This window comes from Anomaloglossus baeobatrachus, chromosome 4, assembly GCF_048569485.1.
Source record: "Anomaloglossus baeobatrachus isolate aAnoBae1 chromosome 4, aAnoBae1.hap1, whole genome shotgun sequence".
Classification (NCBI taxonomy): Eukaryota; Metazoa; Chordata; class Amphibia; order Anura; family Aromobatidae; genus Anomaloglossus; species Anomaloglossus baeobatrachus.
In genome coordinates, this window is record NC_134356.1 from 24032873 (window position 1) to 24053475 (window position 20603).

General features: G+C 47.6%; 1 pseudogene; it reads right to left on the reverse strand.

Annotated features, from left to right (window-relative positions):
• Positions 1–16843: 16843 nt before the first annotated feature.
• Positions 16844–18457, reverse strand: LOC142301082 (E3 ubiquitin/ISG15 ligase TRIM25-like; annotated as a pseudogene).
• Between the last annotated feature and the right edge of the window lie 2146 nt (positions 18458–20603).

Sequence of the window (20603 nt, forward strand, 5' to 3'; positions counted from 1 at the left end):
TTCTGAGGCCAAGGTGCGAAAGCGGATGGCATATTGGCCCACCGTCAAGGTCCCCTGACGTAGCCTGAGGAGTGATGAGGCGGACGCGGCGGCACGTCCAGGTTTGTCAAAGGTGGTTCTAAACGCCTGCAGGAAGTCCTGGATGTTAGCAGTTACAGGGTCCTCCCTCTCCCACAAGGGGTTCATCCAGGCCAGGGCCTCACCCTCCAGATGGGACATCACAAACGCCACCTTGGCTTGGTCGGAGGCAAACAGGTGCGGAAGCAGCTTAAAGTGGAGGGAGCACTGATTCAAGAATCCTCTGCAGGTCTTAGGATCTCCGGCATATCGGGGTGGAGAGGCCAAGCGGAGTTTAGAAGCTTCCGAGGAAGCCGCCACGGGAACTGCGGCCGTGGACTGTGCTGTAGAAGCCTGAGATGCCAGGGACGTGGCAGTTGCTTGCAGCGTGTTCAGGCGGGTATCCACCGAGGACATGAAGGCCAGCATGCGGGACTGGGTCTCGCGTTGTCGTCCGAGTTCCTGCTGCAAGTTGCCCAGCTGGGCCGCTAGTGCTTCGGCGGGATCCATGGCCTGTTCTTACTGTTAGGACCAGGTGGACGGGTAGGCCCAGGAGGTGGATCCACTGGGCTGAACACCTCACCGAGGGCAAGGTGCCCGGTAGCCGGAGCACTACGGGTAGAAGGACAGTCCGTTCAGAGGAGTGGAGTGAAGAAGTCCCTGGGACCACGGAGTCTCTGAAGGTAGTCCGGGTGACGGAGCTAAGGGTTCGGAGGCCGAGATGATGTCAGGCAGAATCTGGAACCAACGGAGCGAGGAGGTGGGTCACCACACGGATCCAGGGATCGGAGATGGTATGGACTGACGAGATGGCAGACAGTCACCGTTCGGGGTTCAGGAATCGTCAGGACCGGTTGGCGAGACAGGAGCGACTCTACAAGAGAGATAGGTAAGTATGGAACAAGACACAGGGAGACCTGACTCCTAGCTTAGCAAACACGAAGAACAGGCCCCGCCCACTTGGAAAGGATCCCCCTATATACCCTGTACCTGATTCTTCAATATCCTGTTGGAGGACACTGGCCCTTTAAGAGAGGGTCAATGACCGCGCACGCGCTCTAATGCGCATGCGCGAGGCCCGGGTGCCAGAAGCCAGAGCAGGGAGCGGTGCACAGGAGGCAGGAGTGCCAGGCTGGCTCAGCGTTGCCGACGGGCGCCGGGAGCGGGGACCGGGCTGCCTGGAGACCGCAGGTGATGGGGCGCGGAGGCAGTGGAGCGGGGGATCGGGAAGCATGGCACGGGAGCGACGGAGCATGACATGAGAGCGGGGAAGCGTGGCAGGGAAGCCGGTGAGCAAGGCAGGGGAGCCGGGGAGCATGGCAGGGGAGCCGGGGAGCATGGCAGAGGAGCCGGGGAGCGTGACAGGTACCCTATGGAAAGACACAGAACATCTTATATATATGGTGACCTCGGTTAGAATTCATTTGACCTCTGAGCTAGTTCTCCTATCTATTGGTTTGGAGGAGTTGAAAAAGCGGTGTAGACAAATTACTTGCCATATTCTTTTGGTCACTAAATCTTTACTAGCGTCCAAATGGAAGGAAATAGATGTCCCCTCAATACAAGAAGTTATAGATAGGGTTTCCTTACACAACATCTATGAGTACAACATAGCCCTGAAGGAAGGTAACTTTTCTAGATATGCTGAGAGGTGGTATCTGTGGTCTCTTAAATTTAACTCAACCCTTAAGATATATGACCTTTGATGTTATTCTCTTGGGTTTTTTGGGGTTTTTTTCTACATATATTAGTTGTTTGAATTTTCTTACTGTTTGCAAAATTTGCCTTATTTTTGCAGTATGTTTCTTTGGCATAGTAATAGTTGCTAGGAGTCCTGGAGTTGTATATTTTTATTTATTTATTTATTTTTTAATTTTGCCTTTCAAATTATATCTAAAGCCTATTGTTTGTTAAAAAATGACAAAAATTGTAAAATAAGTAATTTCAATGCTTTCTACACCTCATTTTATGTTTTCCCTTTCCATTTTCCCTGTTATAAATAAAGACAGTATACAAATTTGGTTGCAATCAATCTAAACACAAATCTGCATGTTCTGGCAGGAAAAACGCTGCAGAAAAATAAATGTGCATTTTTACACGGTTTTCTGCGTTTTTGCTGCCTTTTTTTTTATGCGTTTTTTCATTGCTTTTAATGGTCAAAATTAAGGAAAAAAATGTAGAAAGAATTGACATGCTACAGATTTTTTCTACACCAAAATCTGCATGGAAAAATGCCTGAATTTGTGCACAGCCCTTCAGAATTCTTATAGACTTTACTGGCATCAGGATATCCTTGTGGATTTCTGAAAAATAGCAACAAAAAACGCATTACAAAAAGTGAAAAAAACGCGGCGTGTGTACACAGCCTTAAACAGCATTCTAGAATACTGTATATAAGATCTCACTGGTGGTGGCCGCAGCTTATAGTCGCCAAATCTAGTGACAGGTGCCCTTTAAAGTACCCATATATAATATCTTATGATTTTTTAGGACTTACATTGTGTTTGCATATAAACAACTTTACAGTAAAGTTTCTTATAGGGAATATGTCACAAAATGTATTTTTTCTTTTTACATTTTGGACTTTCTGTTAAAAAGTTTATTTTCAAATGTATAAAATTGAAATAGTGAAATTCATTGTTTAGAACTTATTAACGGAGCTGTTGGGGCCTGTCATTTTTATTTTAGCAAACAGAAGGAATTCTAATATCTCATTGAAATAGAAGGCATTTTGTCGTATATGGTAGAAACTCACAGTTTCATCGCCAGTTCCAGGGAAATTAGACAAAACAAAATTTCAGCAAACAAATATAAAAAAATCTTTATAGATGAATAAAAGAGAACTACAGTGGAACCTTGGTTAACGAGAACAATCCGTTCTGGGACTGTGCTTATTAACCAAGTTACTCGTTAAGCAAAGCAAGATTTCCCATAGGAAATCATTGCAATGCAGACAATTCGTTCCACAACTTGTTAAATGTCCCATCCTGGTCCCCTGTTGTGCAATTCCACACACGTACAAACACACACAAACAAGTACAAACACGTACAAACACACACAAACTCACACAAACATATTATATGCTCACCTTACTTTCCGTTTCATCGCCGGCCTGCTGGGACTTGCTGTTCAGTAGCACGGGCTGTGCATTGGGTAACCATGACGACGAGGGAGGAACTTCCGCACCCAGTGCGCTGACGTCAAAGGCAGAAGCCTCTGATTGGTCAGCGCGCTGCCTTTGAGTAGCGTCTGACATCATGTGTCATGCAGTCTGCAGAGCTATGTATGTAATCCTATCATGTGTGATACACTTAGCAGAGCTATATATTTAATTATTTAAAGAGAACCTGTCATGTGAAAAAAAAAACACTATTAAACTGCAGCTATGGGTTAATCTGCAGGTTACTAGTGTTCTGAATCTGCCCATCGCCAGCAGTTTGAGCCTCACTGCCAGGAGGAAATGACCTTTACTCCTCCCAGCAGCATTCGGCTTCCAGTTACTGATCAGTGACTGAACCCTCCCTCGTCTCCCCTATGAGTGGAAGCCAAATGCTGCCAAGAATAAAGTTATTTTTCTCAAAGTGCCAGCGCTGGGCAGATTGAGAAGACTATTAACCTGCAGATTAACCCCATATGTGAAGGTTAATAGCATTACTTTACATTTCAGGTTCCCTTTAATGTCTATATAATGCAAAGTTGAAGGAGGGCACCTAAACACTCCAGAGTTTACCTTGGCACAAAGGAGCATGTGGCATAGAACAAGGAAAAAAGATTGCGTCATAGCGGCCCATTTTCAATAGAAGACGTCTCTCACAGGCTACACCTTCATTTGTTCTTTTTCTGGCTATATAAATCTTCCTTGATAAAACCTGTAGGATATACAAGAACTTCTGCCCTAAGGGTAAGACCGTACTTTGTGCTTCCACCTGCGTTTTAGGTGCTTTTTAGGTCCGTTTTGAACTGTTTTCATGCGAAAAGGCATGCATTTTGATTTTCCAGCAAAGTCTATGGAAAATGTGGATTTCCTGTCCGCACTTTGCGTTTTAAAACGCAGCGTTTAATTTGCATATTTTGTCGCAAAAACCATGCGGTCAAAGAAGCAGCATGTCAATTGTTTTTGCTATTTTGGGTGCGTTTTGCTAACATTGAAGTCTATGAGAAATGGCAAAAAACAAGAAGCATCAAAATTCCAGCATTTTACCTGCTTTTTAGGTGCAGGAAACATGCGTTTTGGACTTAAAAAACGCATGCTTTTTGGACATCAAAATAATGCTTTAATATGTCCCTTTACATACACACATAGTCCGACAATTAAAATAAAGAAAATTCTTAATTTGTTGCTATTTTTGCGGTAAATATATTACCGCAATAATTTTATGAAATAAATCTATTTCCATTAATTTTCTTAAAAATATAGATTTGCTTCTTTTTTTTCCTTTTTTTCCATTGAGTTTGACAAATGAAACTTTATTAAGCAGTGTCTATATGTTCAAAACGCATCTCTCAAAACGCAATTGAAAAAGCATGTAAAAAGCGCTAAAAACGCATCTAAAACGCGGTAAATACGCATGCGTTTTTAGCGCTAATTTGTGGTCAAAAGCAACTTTGGGCAAAATCAATTACTGCCAGAGGGTGCGTTTTTACATGCGTTTTGGACGACGCAAAGTGCGGTCATACCCTTAAGAAAGCCACTTGCGTGGCAATATGCATAGGGCTGTGACAGTTTCTCACCTTACTCACCAGCAGCCTGTGCAAAGCTGATCCTGAGCACAGCACAGCTGGTTCTTTGGTTCATTTCTTTATTGCTGCAGTTATCTTATCTTTATTGCCCATACACCTTGCATAAACACCTATGTTATGAAACTTTCGCAGTATCGTCAAGGTATGTTCCATCATATTCTGCATCAATCCAGGTAAGGAAGAAAAACTGACCGCACTCAGCCGCTGTGCCGGAGAACTTTTATTAGAACTTAGTGCAGATTTAAAAGGCGGGAGGAGCCCTAGGTGCGGGTTCCTCACAGGGGACAACAATCAAACAATCCATCATATTCTGCTCTTTCCTTAGGAGCAGGATTCTCAACTTTCTATTCTTTAGTTCCTTATCCTACAGCTATGGCTGATATTGATCGCAAACATTCTTCCTGTAGCATTTGTGTGGCGCCCTGGACTAGCCAGGTCGTCACAGGTAAGACACCAACACACCCCACACCCCCAGACAGGTCCATTAGCCAGACACAAAACCCTTGTTGCCTCCCTCCAGGGGCTGATGTCCACACCAGGTGGGGTGGAGCCAAGTGGTTGGCCCCACCCACTGAGGAGTTCACAGTCCTGGAGGCAGGAACAGTAATCAGATAGTGTTCAGGAGTTGAAGTGAGCAGAGCTACTGCAGGTGTCATCTCGGCTGCTCCGTACCAACGCTCCCGGGATCCCCGTCACCAGCAGCGGTGGTGCCCACCTTCACCACACACCATGGGTGGCGTCACGGACTCAAATCCCCAAACAAATACCCCCCTTTTCACTCATGGGCGAGGAGCGCCGCTCGAGTCCCCGGATCCGGCCCACCGCTCGAGCCACCGAGCAGCAGCAGCGCCGGACCCGAGCGCGAGGGAGCGCAGCGCCCCGCCGCCCGCGACATTTATGTCTTTTGCGTTTCTACTCTACTTGAATATTATGGTACATGTTATTTGATATACTGCAGTTGTCTATAGGACTTCATGTAATGTACAACAGGCTGTGTAATGACACATTTCTCACCTGGGCAAATAAGTTTTTCTTTCTGCAAAGGAAAAATGTCAGACACTTTGACATGAGATACCAGTTATGAATATTGATTTTTTTTTTTTTGTGTGACAGGTGTAGGTCTTATAGTTATGTAAGACATACTGTATTTTCAGTGTTGTAACAAAGCGGAGAACACAACACATTTACTAATTTACTTGCGGTCTGTGCATCACCTCTCAATTATTATCGGCCAGATGGATAACGTTGTATGTGCCATGTTTCATTTTTATAGGAAGCTAACATTATGATCTGGGGCCTCCAGGTGGGTTCATATCCTTAAAATGGGTGATCTCATAATTTTTGGTACCTGAGCCATATTCAATTTAACAGCCACCATCTCATGTCATCAAGGGGTGTGACTATTACCTAGTAAAAGCAGATTCTGGTATAGAGCCATTGTTCAATTCTGAGAGATTCAGCATGCTGCAAGGCTGCGCTGTTTACTAATCGGACTGCTTCACTCCACAAAAATCTGCCCTATTCCTGTGATCTTAGATCTAGTAATTGTTTTTGTTTATTCCTTTTATATTTATGTAACTATATATACGGTATTGTTTCTCCCCTTTGTAATATCGTTTGTATATTTTAGTAAACTGCCTAATGGTTGGATTAAATAATTAAATATATATACAATGTAACAGCTTAATTCCCCTTGCTCTATAAATCATACCCTTGAAGCCTCTAAGGCCATACGTTGCCAGGAAATGTTGTCTGAGCAGCCTGTATGATATCTTAATTTGGTTATTACGGAGCTTGGCAGTGAACGTACGGAAGTATATATAATTATATATATATATATATATATATATATATATATATATATATATATATATATAAAAAAAACAATATAATGATACTGCGCTAATAGAGGTGTGGTCCTTTTCAAAATAGGGCTTAGGGTACTTTCACACTTGCGTTGTTTTCCTTCAGTTGCAATCCTCCGTTTTGGAAAACAGCAGAATCCGTTAACGGAATCCACTGCTTCCCATAAACTTGTATGGATGACAGATTGCGAGTGAAGTACCTGCGTTGCTTCCGCTGGGCGACGCTGCATTGCTTCCGCCGGGCCGAAGGAACTCAGCATGTAACGTTTTTTGAGCAGCGCAATCCGTAGGATTTCGCTGCGCATGCTCTCTCTGGCTCCCTGCACTCATAACCAGGGTACACATCGGGTTACTAAGCAATGCGCTTTGCCTAGTTACCCAATATTTACCCTGGCTACGAGTGCAAGAAGCCAGAGCTAAGCGGTGTACTCTGGTAACCAAGGTAAATATCGGGAAACCAAGCAAAGTGCTTTGCTTAGTTACCCGATATTTACCCTGGCTACGTGTGCAGGGAACCCAACACTTCCCCGCTCGGCTCCGCCTCCTCCCACAGTCCGCATGTACACACACACACTCACCTGTCCCCAGCGATGTAGTCCCTGCAGATGTGCCAGCAACCTGCACCACTGATCGGATCGCATCACAGACCAGAGGCTTAACTTCCACTATGCACACAGCGTCTGCCAGCACCTGCCAGTCCGGATCTACATGGGCAGACGTCCTCATCTAAGGAGCTAACTTGGATTGAGTACCTGCAATTACTCTCCCCTTTGCAACACTCACACAAGTGGACACATTAGTGGACTTTTTGGACTTAATAGCTATTTTAGGTTTTTACCATTGCTTGTTTTTATTTTTATATATATATATATATATATATATATATATATATATATATATATATATATATATATACATATATATATACATTTGTAGCTTGGACCTACTATTTGCTACCTTCAAGCTTATATACATACTGTATCTCTGTGTATTCCATTCTAGTCTTTTTACCAGTGTACTTTAGCATTGCTTATGTGAAACTCTGTGGAGATATTAAAAAACTACAATTCAGCCATATTTTGACAAGGGGAATTGTAGAGAAATGAACATTCAAATCACAGGCAACAGCAATGGTGGACATTCCTGCCGTCAGCATGACAGTTCCACACTCCCTCAAAACTTGTGATGTCTGTAGCATTGTGCTGTGTGATAAAACTTCACATTTTGCAATAATCATGCTGATCGGCCTAAGGCACACCTGTGCAATAATCATGCTGATCGGCCTAAGGCACGCCTGTGCTGTGCAATAATCATGCTGTCTAGTCAGCATCTGGATATGCCACACCTGTGGTGGATAGATTATTTTGGCAGAGGAGAAATGCTGATACACAGATTTAGGCAACTTTGTGAACCATTTTCTATAGAAAAAGCCCTTTTGTGTCCATAGAAAAAGTCTTAGATCTTTCAATTCAGCTCATGATAAATGGGAACAAAAACAAAAGTGTTGCGTTTATATTTTTGTTCAGTGTACTTGGACAATGGGTACAGAGGGCATGCTGGGAGTTGTAGTTCTGTAATCTTATGCACTACGAAAGACGTTTGACCTCAATGTGTTATAATGAGCTTTACACAATCAATATCTCACCAAGAAGCCGTTAAAAGTGCATTGAGCAGCCACCGATGCTTCTCCAGCATAATCTGCATATGGCTTCTAATTTTATGCATTATAAAAGACATTTGATACACGCTCCATTACTGGGGTTATTCCCTTGAGAGAAAACCAGTGCTTGAGGCAGAGGCCTAAAAGGAAAAATGGGAGGAGCTTACCTCTGAGGTAAAATGTCAGTTAGGGACGTGTGAGGTGAAGTGAAGAGCGTACTGAGGAGGCGTCCTGTCCTGAGGTGATTTCTAAAAACCTCTGGAGGGGCGGCTACACCTGTCAGGGGCATCAGTCCCTAGGTCACCGATGCCTTCAAGGTCGGTGACAAAACTGAGAGACTGCAGCTTTATTACAAGGGGCAGTGAACTTCTGGAAGTATAGTGGCACGTGTGAGTCTGGAAGTTTCTAGAAGAAATAGAGAGTCTTCCTTCAGGACTCCAGTCACCTGCTCGCCAGAAGGGATAATCAGTCCAGATTGTTATTGTCTTGGGAATCCCAGGTTACCAAGATACCTACTCCCAGGTAGGGAAATAGTGTCAGAGGGAAAGTACACCATCACTAAACAGCAGAGGAACCAACTCTCATCAGGGCAGGAAGTACCCCCATCATTGTATGCTGTGATAACACCCTGCAGAGCTTCAGTAAAAGGTAAAAGCTCCCTGTCCTGTCTATGGCTGAATCATTTTCTGCTGTGCCATTCCTACCACAACACATCCCCCAGGACCCAGCCATAGTTGGGGGGGCAAGAGGACAACCCTCTGGCACTGCGCATCACCACCTACCTCCTGGGGCCACCAGCAGTGCCCGGCCATACCGCAGCCAAACATCCCAACTGGCGTCACAAACTCTTTATTTTATTTATTCCTTTTTAAATATTATTTTCACTCCCCATTACAAAAAGCCTGTTACTCGCGCTTGGTACGGCCACATCGCTGCTCGGAGCCACCACCGTGACATCAGAGGCCTCCGGGGCGGCACAACTTGGTCTACAAAAATGTATGGACATGTGAACATCTGTAAAGACTATAATACGTACCAGTGCTATCTGTGAAAACCACGTATAGAACATGTACGCAAATAAACGACGTCTGAATGAGACCTAAAGGCCCAGTCACACTAAACAACTTACCAGCGATCCCAACAACAATCAAACCTGATAGGGATCGCTGGTAAGTTGCTAGGAGGTTGCTGGTTAGATGTCACACTGCGACGCTCCAGCGATCCCACCAGCAACCTGACCTGGCAGGGATCGCTGGAGCGTGGCTACACGAGTTGCTGGTGAGCTCACCAGCAACCAGTGTCCCAGCCCCCAGCCAGCAGCGCCGCGTGGAAGATGCTGCGCTTGGTAACTAAGGTAAATATCGGGTAACCAACCCGATATTTACCTTGGTTACCAGTGCACGCAGCTACACGTGCAAAGAGCAGGGAGCAGCGCACAATGCTTAGCGCTGGCTCCCTGCTCTCCTAGTTACAGCACACATGGGGTTAATTACCCGATGTGTGCTGCAGCTACATGTGCACAGAGCAGGGAGCAGCGCACAATGCTTAGCGCTGGCTCCCTGCTCTCCTAGTTACAGCACACATGGGGTTAATTACCCGATGTGTGCTGCAGCTACATGTGCACAGAGCAGGGAGCAGCGCACAATGCTTAGCGCTGGCTCCCTGCTCTCCTAGTTACAGCACACATGGGGTTAATTACCCGATGTGTGCTGCAGCTACATGTGCACAGAGCAGGGAGCAGCGCACAATGCTTAGCGCTGGCTCCTTGCTCTCCTAGTTACAGCACACATCGGGTTAATTACCAGATGTGTGCTGCAGCTACATGTGCACAGAGCAGGAGCCGGCACTGACAGTGAGAGCGGCGGAGGCTGGTAACAAAGGTAAATATCGGGTAACCAAGGACAGGGCTTCTTGGTTACCCGATGTTTACATTGGTTACCAGCCTCCGCAGAAGCCGGCTCCTGCTGCCTGCACATTTAGTTGTTGCTCTGTCACTGTCACACACAGCGATCTGTGCTTCACAGCGGGACAGCAACAACTAAAAAATGGCCCAGGACATTCAGCAACAACCAGCGACCTCACAGCAGGGGCCGGGTTGTTGCTGGATGTCACACACAGCGACATCACTAGCAACATCGCTGCTACGTCACAAAAGTTGTTCGTTAGCAGCGATGTTGCTAGCGATGTTGCTTAGTGTGACGGGGCCTTAAGACACGTACTAAATGCAAAGGAAAGTCTCCATGCTCCTCCAATCCCCCAAAAAAGACACCTCATATCATTGCATAAAGAGTTGTCTCCAATATGCTGAAAACCATGTAAGTAAGCCACAGAAGTTTTGGGAGTGATGAGAGATGAAACCAAAGTTTTCAAGCCTATGGATCAGAAGTATATTTAATGGAAGAAGAATGAAGCATCCATTTAAAAGAAAACCCTGAAGTGAAACATGGCGGGGGCTCAGTGGTGTCTACAAAGAAACATGGCGGAGGTTCAGTGATGCCTATAGTGAAGAATAGAGGTGGCTTGGTGAGTTAAATGCGGGGCATCACTATGTATGTAATGGTGATGTGACATCAATGGCTCATGTCATTTAACCCTTCAATAATATACTTCAGTGCCCACTTTGATGCCCATTTTTGTGCCAGTTTTACATTTTTTTTAGTTGTATCTAAAGCCTGCTTTACACGTTGCAATTTCGCATACGATATCGTATGCGATTTGCAACGCCCCCATCGTATGTGCAGGACGTTCAATTTGTAGAACGTGCCGCACAAACGATTACCCACGTCACACGTACTTACCCGTCCATACGACCTCGATGTGGGCGGCGAACGTCCACTTCCTGGAGTGGTAGGGACGTGCGGTGTCACAGCGACGTCACACGTGTGAGACTGTGACCGGGCTGGTCCATGACGGCCGGTACGTCTCGCCCCGGTTGTGCTCCCTCCATGTATAGAAAGCAACTCCACTCCAGGGTTAATCCTGTTTCCCTACAGGCTGAAAGTAGGGTTAAAAGGAAACAGGAACATGGGCGTGGTGCCTAGTGTGTGAGGGAGTGAACACAACTCCCTGAGTCTCTGCCGGAGACACAACTATATGCTGTATTGGACTTTTGGTTTGTGCAATAAACCGTGTGCTGTGACCCTTGGTGCCTGGATCCCGTGTCTTCGGCCACGCAGCCGACCGCGCTACCTCACATATGGTGGAGAATGCGGGCATGCCAGCCCGGTGAGGTGTAGCTTCCATTTCTGGTGACCCGGTGGCACATGTCCTGGATTCAAGCGGCTATACTACAGCCCAAACCCGGCGACGCCATGGAGGACATACTAAAGCAGCTGGTTCAGGCCAATGCACGTCAGCAGCAAGCCTTGCAATTGCAGGAACAAAGGCACCAAGAACAGATGGTTCTACTGGCCAAGGCGATCCGTGCCGGACCGGCAGCAACAACCCCGGGACCGGGTGACGACGGCAGCATCCGGAAAACGGTGAGACAAGCGTTGCAAAAGATGACCCCGGGGGATGATGTGGAAGCGTTCCTGGCGGTGTTTGAGAGGGTGGCCGAGCGGGAAAAGCTGCCGGCCCTCCAGTGGGCTGAGGTATTGTCGCCCTATCTGACGGGGGAGCCCCAAAAAGCGTACCTGGACCTCTGTACCGAGGACGCCATAGACTATGCGACCCTGAAAGCCGAAATACTTGCTCGGTTGGGGGTGAATACCTATGTACGGGCTCAGCGGGTAAATCAGTGGTTCTATGAGGAAGGCAAACCCGTACGCTCCCAGGCCTATGACTTGTTGCATCTGGTAAAGAAGTGGTTGCAGCCTGACACTCTGAGCCCTGTGCAAATGGTGGAAAGGGTAGTGGTTGATCGCTTTGTGCGTACTTTACCCGTCACCATTCAACGGTGGGTAGGACAGGGTGACCCAAGTACCCTGGACCAATTGGTGAGCCTGGTGGAGCGGCATGTGGCTACGCAGGACTTGATACGGGACACCGAGACTTTGCGTGCCGCCCGTCGGTCCGGCCCCTCTAAGCCTCGGGCCAAGGACCCACCGCTGACACCGATGCGGGAGTCCGCTACCGTCCCATCTGAGGCCGCGCCCGCCGTCCCGGAGGTCCGGAAGGCTATGTACCCTAAACGACAACTCGTCAAGGGGGTATCCTTCCCTATTAGATGTTGGCGGTGCCAGCGGGTGGGACATATGGAAGCTCAGTGTCCACTCACCACGGAGCCCATGGATTGTGGGGTTACCCGGCGGGGTTCAATGTATGCTCAGGCGGTGTATACCGCGGAACTTGTCTCCCCGGGACTGAGCCCCACTTGTGCCAAATACAGGTGAATGGATGTCCGGTTATAGGCTTGTTGGATTCCGGAAGCTTAGTGACCCTTGTGCGATCAACCCTAAGGGCTAAAATAAAGGCCACAGGACGTACCGTGGGGGTGGTTTGCATACATGGGGACCGCCGAGACTATCCCACGGGAGATGTCACCATCACAGCACCCTGCGGGCAGGTGCAACATGAGGTGGGACTTATGAACTCTCTTCCCTATGACGTGATCCTAGGAAGGGATCTGCCGTATTTTTGGACTCTATGGAAGGGGCCTCCTAAGTCCCCTCAGGTATTGGACAGTCCGGCACCTGAGCCCGACAATCCCGAATCCGGGACGCCTGCCGTAGGGGTCCCCATGATAGGGACAGAGTGTGAACCCGATAGGTCGCCCCTAGAGGTATTGGCAGGAGAGGCTGAGTTGGTCGAGCCCATCCCGGAGTTGGAGACGTCCCCGGATACGTTTGGGACAGCCCAACTCCAGGACCCTACATTAATACATGCCCGGAGTCGGGTGACAGTGGTTGACGGGGTGGCACAGCTGCCCGGTGCCCAGGTAAGGTACCCCCATTTCGCTCTTAAGCAGGATTTACTCTACCGGGTAGATGAAATACGGGGCGTGGGGGTAGAGCAGTTGGTGGTGCCCCAGCCGTATCGCCGGCGGGTCCTCGACTTGGCTCATAAACACCTGATGAGTGGCCACCTAGGGGTCAAGAAAACGCAGGAGCGAATATTGCAAAGGTTCTATTGGTCCGGGGTCTTTGGGGAGGTAAAACGGTTCTGTGAAACCTGCCCGGAGTGTCAGCTTACCGCACCCCTGGCCCACTTTCGCAGTCCGTTGGTACCGTTACCCATTATAGAAGTCCATTTTGAACGGATAGGGATGGATCTGGTGGGGCCCCTCGTAAAGTCCGCTCGAGGGCACCAACACATCCTAGTGATCGTTGACTATGCCACCCGGTATCCAGAGGCGATACCTCTCAGACATACTGCAGCAAAGCTTATAGCTCGGGAGTTGTTTGCTGTGTTCTGCCGGGTGGGGTTGCCCAAGGAGATCCTTACGGATCAGGGGACCCCATTCATGTCTAAAGTGACCAAAGAGCTATGCCGGCTGCTCCAGATCAAGCAGTTGCGTACGTCTGTGTATCATCCTCAAACGGACGGTTTAGTGGAGCGTTTCAATAAAACCCTGAAAACCATGCTCAAAAGGGTGATTTCCAAAGACGGGAAAGACTGGGATATGATGCTTCCCTATTTGATGTTTGCCATCCGAGAGGTGCCACAGGCATCCACGGGGTTTTCGCCTTTTGAGTTGTTATACGGGCGACATCCCCGGGGATTGTTGGACCTGGCAAAGGAAACATGGGAGCAGGAGCCCACCCCCCATAAAAGTGTGATTGAACACATTTTAGGAATGCAGAACCGCATAAGCGCGGTCATGCCACTTGTGAAGAAGCATTTACAGGAGGCTCAGGCCGCGCAAAGCGGCCGCTACAATAGACAAGCCACCGTGCGGACCTTTAAACCCGGGGATCGGGTGTTGGTATTAATCCCCACGGCGGAGAGTAAATTCCTGGCTCAGTGGCAAGGCCCCTACGAGATAAAGGAAAGAAGCGGGGTGGTCAACTATAAGGTACTGCAGCCCGGTAGGCGGAAACCTGAACAAATATACCATGTCAACCTGTTAAAACCTTGGCAGGAACGGGAAAGCCTGATGGTTGATTTTTCCCCATCTCCCTCCTCTTCGGGTCGTTCTACCCCGGCTCCAGCGACCTCCGGAGAGGACGAACCGGAAGTAAGGATTGGAGAAGCCCTCACCAAGCAACAGAGGCGAGAGGCCAGACGGCTGGTTCAGCAGAACCCCGATGTCTTCTCCGAGCTGCCTGGTAGGACAAGTCTGATACGACATGACATTGTCACCGAGCCTCACCTGAAGGTACGCCTGAAGTCATACCGGATACCGGAGGCTCGAAGACAAGCCATATCAGAGGAAGTGAAGACAATGCTACGACTAGGGGTCATCGAAAAATCCCGGAGTGAATGGGCTAGTCCCATTGTCTTAATACCAAAACCCGATGGCTCCTTAAGGTTCTGCAATGACTTTAGGAGATTGAACGAAATATCTAAGTTCGATCTCTACCCCATGCCCCGGGTGGATGAGCTGATTGATAGGCTGGGACAGGCGCGATATTTCACCACGCTCGACCTGACCAAGGGGTACTGGCAGGTGCCACTGACGGAGTCCGCCAAGGAGAAAACCGCTTTTGTTACGCCGGAGGGTCTCTTCCACTATGTTGTCTTGCCTTTTGGGTTACACGGCGCTCCAGCCACGTTCCAGAGGTTGATGGACTTGGTGCTGGAACCCCACCAGGCGTATGCATCAGCGTACCTTGATGACATCATTATTTACAGCTCCGAGTGGCAGACCCACTTGGACCAGGTACAAGCGGTGGTGAACGCGCTCCGAACAGCCGGATTGACAGCCAATCCCAAGAAATGTGCGTTGGGACTCACGGAAGCCCGCTACTTGGGCTACGTAATAGGCCAAGGAGTGATTAAGCCCCAAATTAACAAAGTTGAGGCGATCCAGAAGTGGCCTAGACCCCTGACCACGAAGCAGGTTAGGGCTTTCCTGGGTATTGTGGGGTACTACAGGAGGTTTGTAAAGAATTTTGCGGGTCTATCGGCCCCCTTGACGGACCTTCTCAAAGGCAAGAAGTCCGTCATGGTGCGCTGGACTCCGCAGGCCGAGGACTCCTTCCGGGCCTTGAAGGGGGTCCTGTGCGGACAGCCCGTTCTTGTCAACCCTGATTTCCGGAAGGAGTTTATAGTACAGACTGACGCCTCGGAGGTCGGCCTGGGGGCAGTGCTGTCTCAGGTGGTTCAGGGGGAGGAACACCAAGTCACCTTCTTGAGTAGGAAGCTCACCCCTCCCGAGCGGAATTATAGCGTAGTGGAGAAGGAGTGCCTGGCGATTAAGTGGGCCTTGGAGTCCCTACGCTATTACCTGCTGGGACGGCAGTTTCACTTGGTGACTGATCACTCTCCGCTGGTCTGGATGAGGTCCGCCAAGGAACGGAATGCCCGGGTTACCCGGTGGTTCCTTTCTCTGCAGAACTTCCGGTTTACGGTTGAACACCGGGCCGGTAGGTTGCAGGGCAACGCCGATGCCTTGTCCCGCGGCCCGTGTTTGATGGCGGGAGTTCAACCCCGCACGCTTGAACTGAGGGGGGGGTATGTGAGACTGTGACCGGGCTGGTCCATGACGGCCGGTACGTCTCGCCCCGGTTGTGCTCCCTCCATGTATAGAAAGCAACTCCACTCCAGGGTTAATCCTATTTCCCTACAGGCTGAAAGTAGGGTTAAAAGGAAACAGGAACATGGGCGTGGTGCCTAGTGTGTGAGGGAGTGAACACAACTCCCTGAGTCTCTGCCGGAGACACAACTATATGCTGTATTGGACTTTTGGTTTGTGCAATAAACCGTGTGCTGTGACCCTTGGTGCCTGGATCCCGTGTCTTCGGCCGCGCAGCCGACCGCGCTACCTCACACACGGCAAACGGCCAATAGAAGCGGAGGGGCAGAGCTGAGCGGGACGCAAACATCCCGCCCACCTCCTTCCTTCCGCATTACCGGCCGGGAGCCGCAGGACGCAGGTAAGATCTGTTCATCGTTCCCGGGGTGTCACACACTGCGATGTGAGCTACCCCGGGTACGATGAACAATCTGACATTCAATTCATGAGGAATGAACGACATGCGGGCGATGAACGTTTTACCGTTCAATCGCAATCGCATGTAGCTGTTACACACTGCAATGTACCTTACGATGCCGGATGTGCGTCACTTACGACGTGACCCCGCCGACACATTGTAAGATACATTGCAGCGTGTAAAGCGGGCTTAAGTGTATTCACATCAGGGCTCCTCAGTGCATTGTATTTCATTGCTGTGATTTTTATTTTTGTTAAACCTGTAAACCCCCCCCCCCCCCGCAGAAAATAAACAATTGCTCAATAAGAAAATGGACACATAAAAAAACATATTCAGAAGAGATCCTACACTCATATCATCTACTCATAGTGACAGCTGCCATGTAGGGATCATCACCTGTATCCCACCATCTTATTCATCCCATTGGCCAATTGGCCAAATGATTTAGCTATAAAAGCTTATCTCTGTCTCTAGTATCTGCCAAGATATCTTACATATTGATAATTTCTCCCAGTTACTGTTTACCCCCCAATATCTTTAAAGAACAATGATGTACACATAATAGAGCATGAAGGGGCTCGGAGAAGGTGGCGGCGTAGGTGTGTAAGTGTCTGATGGGGTCACACAGCTCATACAAGGACAGCTGCCCGGCCCCATAATCTAGACAGATCCTAAATCTATCACTGGAGATCTCGTCAGGTAACCGGATCACTTTCCTGTCATGCATCGCTGAATACTGATTATTATATCTCCATAAACTCCAGGACTTGTTATTATGCCCAATATATGAATGCTGCCCCCTCCTGTCCATACTGGGGTAACACATCCCCACCATCCAATTCCCTGATCTACTGCCCTCCACATCCCAGTAATGTCGTCCTGAGGTAAATCCCCTCCTGCTCATCACCTGATTACACTGGAATCTCTCTGCTGTTTCTGGACGATTCTGGTCCCTTTCTGTCCAGGTTGCAGCTTTCCGGTCGTCTGATATAAGCAGATTATTACCAGCTGTGTTTACATCCAGTAATATGTCTGCAGGACCCTCCACATAGATCCCCTTCCTTATACCTGTTATTACCTCACATAATGTGTGTAATGTGTGTGAGATCACAGCCACATCCAGGTCATCTCCATCATGGAGCTGTTTATCATGTCCCCCTGTGTCCTCATCACCTTCCTCCTCCTCAGGATCACACAAGTCCCCGGTGTCTGGTTCCTGTAAGACGGTCAGTGGATCACTCGTGTTACACAGCTCCTCAATGTGCCTCATCTTCCTGGACAGCTCGTCCTTCTTTATTTCCAGCTGATGGATCAGAGCAGACAGTGACAGTGACTCTTCCTTTTCCTGCCTGGAGATCTCACTCAGGACCTTCTTCTCCAGGTCGTCCACCCGTCTCCTGATGTCTGTACACAGGGCAGTGACTCTCTCGGCTTCTTCAGATGCTTTCTTTTGAGCTTTTCTCCTGCGCTCCTCCAGACTCCGGACTCTTTCCTCAGTCTCCTGTCTCTTTTTGATTAGTTTCTGAAGAACATTTCTCATTTTTTTCTTTTTCTTCTATGAGGCCTCATCCAGTATCTCCACCCGGTGTTCCCGGTGTTCTCTGGCCAAACTGCAGGACACACAGATACAAGCAGCGTCCTCAGTGCAGTAATATTCCAGGATCTTCTTATGGACAGAACATTTCCTTTTCTCCAGAGAAGTGCTGGGATCAGATAAGACGTGTTCTGGTGATTTGCTGTGAACCCTCAGGTGTTTCTCACACAGAGAAGCCTCACAGTGTAGACAGGATCTAACAGCAGGTACAGGAGAGTCCACACAGTAAGTGCAGCAGACTTCGGTTTCTGTCAGTGTTGGTTGAGTAATCAGGATATTCTCCATTATGTTCCGCAGAGCTATGTTCCTCATCAGCGCCGGCCGATCCTGAAACCTTTCTCTGCAGTCAGGGCAGGAATAAACTCCAGACTCGTCCTGTGTATCCAGCACACGATCAATACAGACCCGGCAGAAGTTGTGTCCACATCTCAGCATTACAGGATCTGTATAAGTGCTCAGACAGATGGAGCAGAGCAGCTCGTCTCTCAGATCAGCAGACGCCATGGCTGACGGAAGGAGGAAGAGAGAAACTAAACTAATTCTCTGATACTCAGAGACAATGGCGGTTTATACTTGTTAATACAGGACAGAGTTCAGGTGCACACAATTAGTCCCTGACACTTAAAGGCAACCTGTCACCAGATTTGTCCACTAGAAACTGTGGCCATCACCAGTAAGCTGTTAATGGTAGTGAGAAAGAAGTAGCATAGAAAGAACTGTGCATTCCCAATAATCATACGAAAAACATGTTTTTTATTGACAAACAAAATGCAAAAAAACTGACAGAAACACAATGGTTAAAAATACCTGAAAAACAACAGAACAAACAGTACTGGGATAGGGGATGGATATAATAATCCTTGATACAGTTAGGTCCAGAAATATTTGGACAGTGACACAAGTTTTGTTATTTTAGCTGTTTACAAAAACATGTTCAGTAATACAATTATATATATAATATGGGCTGAAAGTGCACACTCCCAGCTGCAATATGAGAGTTTTCACATCCAAATCGGAGAAAGGGTTTAGGAATCATAGCTCTGTAATGCACAGCCTCCTCTTTTTCAAGGGACCAAAAGTAATTGGACAAGGGACTCTAAGGGCTGCAATTAACTCTGAAGGTGTCTCCCTCGTTAACCTGTAATCAATGAAGTAGTTAAAAGGTCTGGGGTTGATTACAGGTGTGTGGTTTTGCATTTGGAAGCTGTTGCTGTGACCAGACAACATGCGGTCTAAGGAACTCTCAATTGAGGTGAAGCAGAACATCCTGAGGCTGAAAAAAAAGAAAAAATCCATCAGAGAGATAGCAGACATGCTTGGAGTAGAAAAATCAACAGTCGGGTACATTCTGAGAAAAAAGGAATTGACTGGTGAGCTTGGGAACTCAAAAAGGCCTGGGCGTCCACGGATGACAACAGTGGTGGATGATCGCCGCATACTTTCTTTGGTGAAGAAGAACCCGTTCACAACATCAACTGAAGTCCAGAACACTCTCAGTGAAGTAGGTGTATCTGTCTCTAAGTCAACAGTATAGAGAAGACTCCATGAAAGTAAATACAAAGGGTTCGCATCTAGATGCAAACCATTCATCAATTCCAAAAATAGACAGGCCAGAGTTAAATTTGCTGAAAAACACCTCATGAAGCCAGCTCAGTTCTGGAAAAGTATTCTATGGACAGATGAGACAAAGATCAACCTGTACCAGAATGATGGGAAGAAAAAAGTTTGGAGAAGAAAGGGAACGGCACATGATCCAAGGCACACCACATCCTCTGTAAAACATGGTGGAGGCAACATGATGGCATGGGCATGCATGGCTTTCAATGGCACTGGGTCACTTGTGTTTATTGATGACATAACAGCAGACAAGAGTAGCCGGATGAATTCTGAAGTGTACCGGTATATACTTTCAGCCCAGATTCAGCCAAATGCCGCAAAGTTTATCGGACGGCGCTTCATAGTACAGATGGACAATGACCCCAAGCATACAGCCAAAGCTACCCAGGAGTTCATGAGCGCAAAAAAGTGGAACATTCTGCAATGGCTAAGTCAATCACCAGATCTTAACCCAATTGAGCATGCATTTCACTTGCTCAAATCCAGACTTAAGACGAAAAGACCGACAAACAAGCAAGACCTGAAGGCTGCGGCTGTAAAGGCCTGGCAAAGCATTAAGAAGGAGGAAACCCAGCGTTTGGTGATGTCCATGGGTTCCAGACTTAAGGCAGTGATTGCCTCCAAAGGATTTGCAACAAAATATTGAAAATAAAAATATTTTGTTTGGGTTCGGTTTATTTGTCCAATTACTTTTGACCTCCTAAAATGTGGAGTGTTTGTAAAGAAATGTGTACAATTCCTACAATTTCTATCAGATATTTTTGTTCAAACCTTCAAATTAAACGTTACAATCTGCACTTGAATTCTGTTGTAGAGGTTTCATTTCAAATCCAATGTGGTGGCATGAAGAGCCCAACTCGCGAAAATTGTGTCACTGTCCAAATATTTCTGGACCTAACTGTATGTCCCCAAAGTAGATGCTGAGGCACAAATAAACAAATATGCAGTGTACAGATGTCACACAGAATGAACAGTAAGATGGTATTAAATACCAAACTGGATGGTATTGAACTAAGACAAATGGTAAAGATAA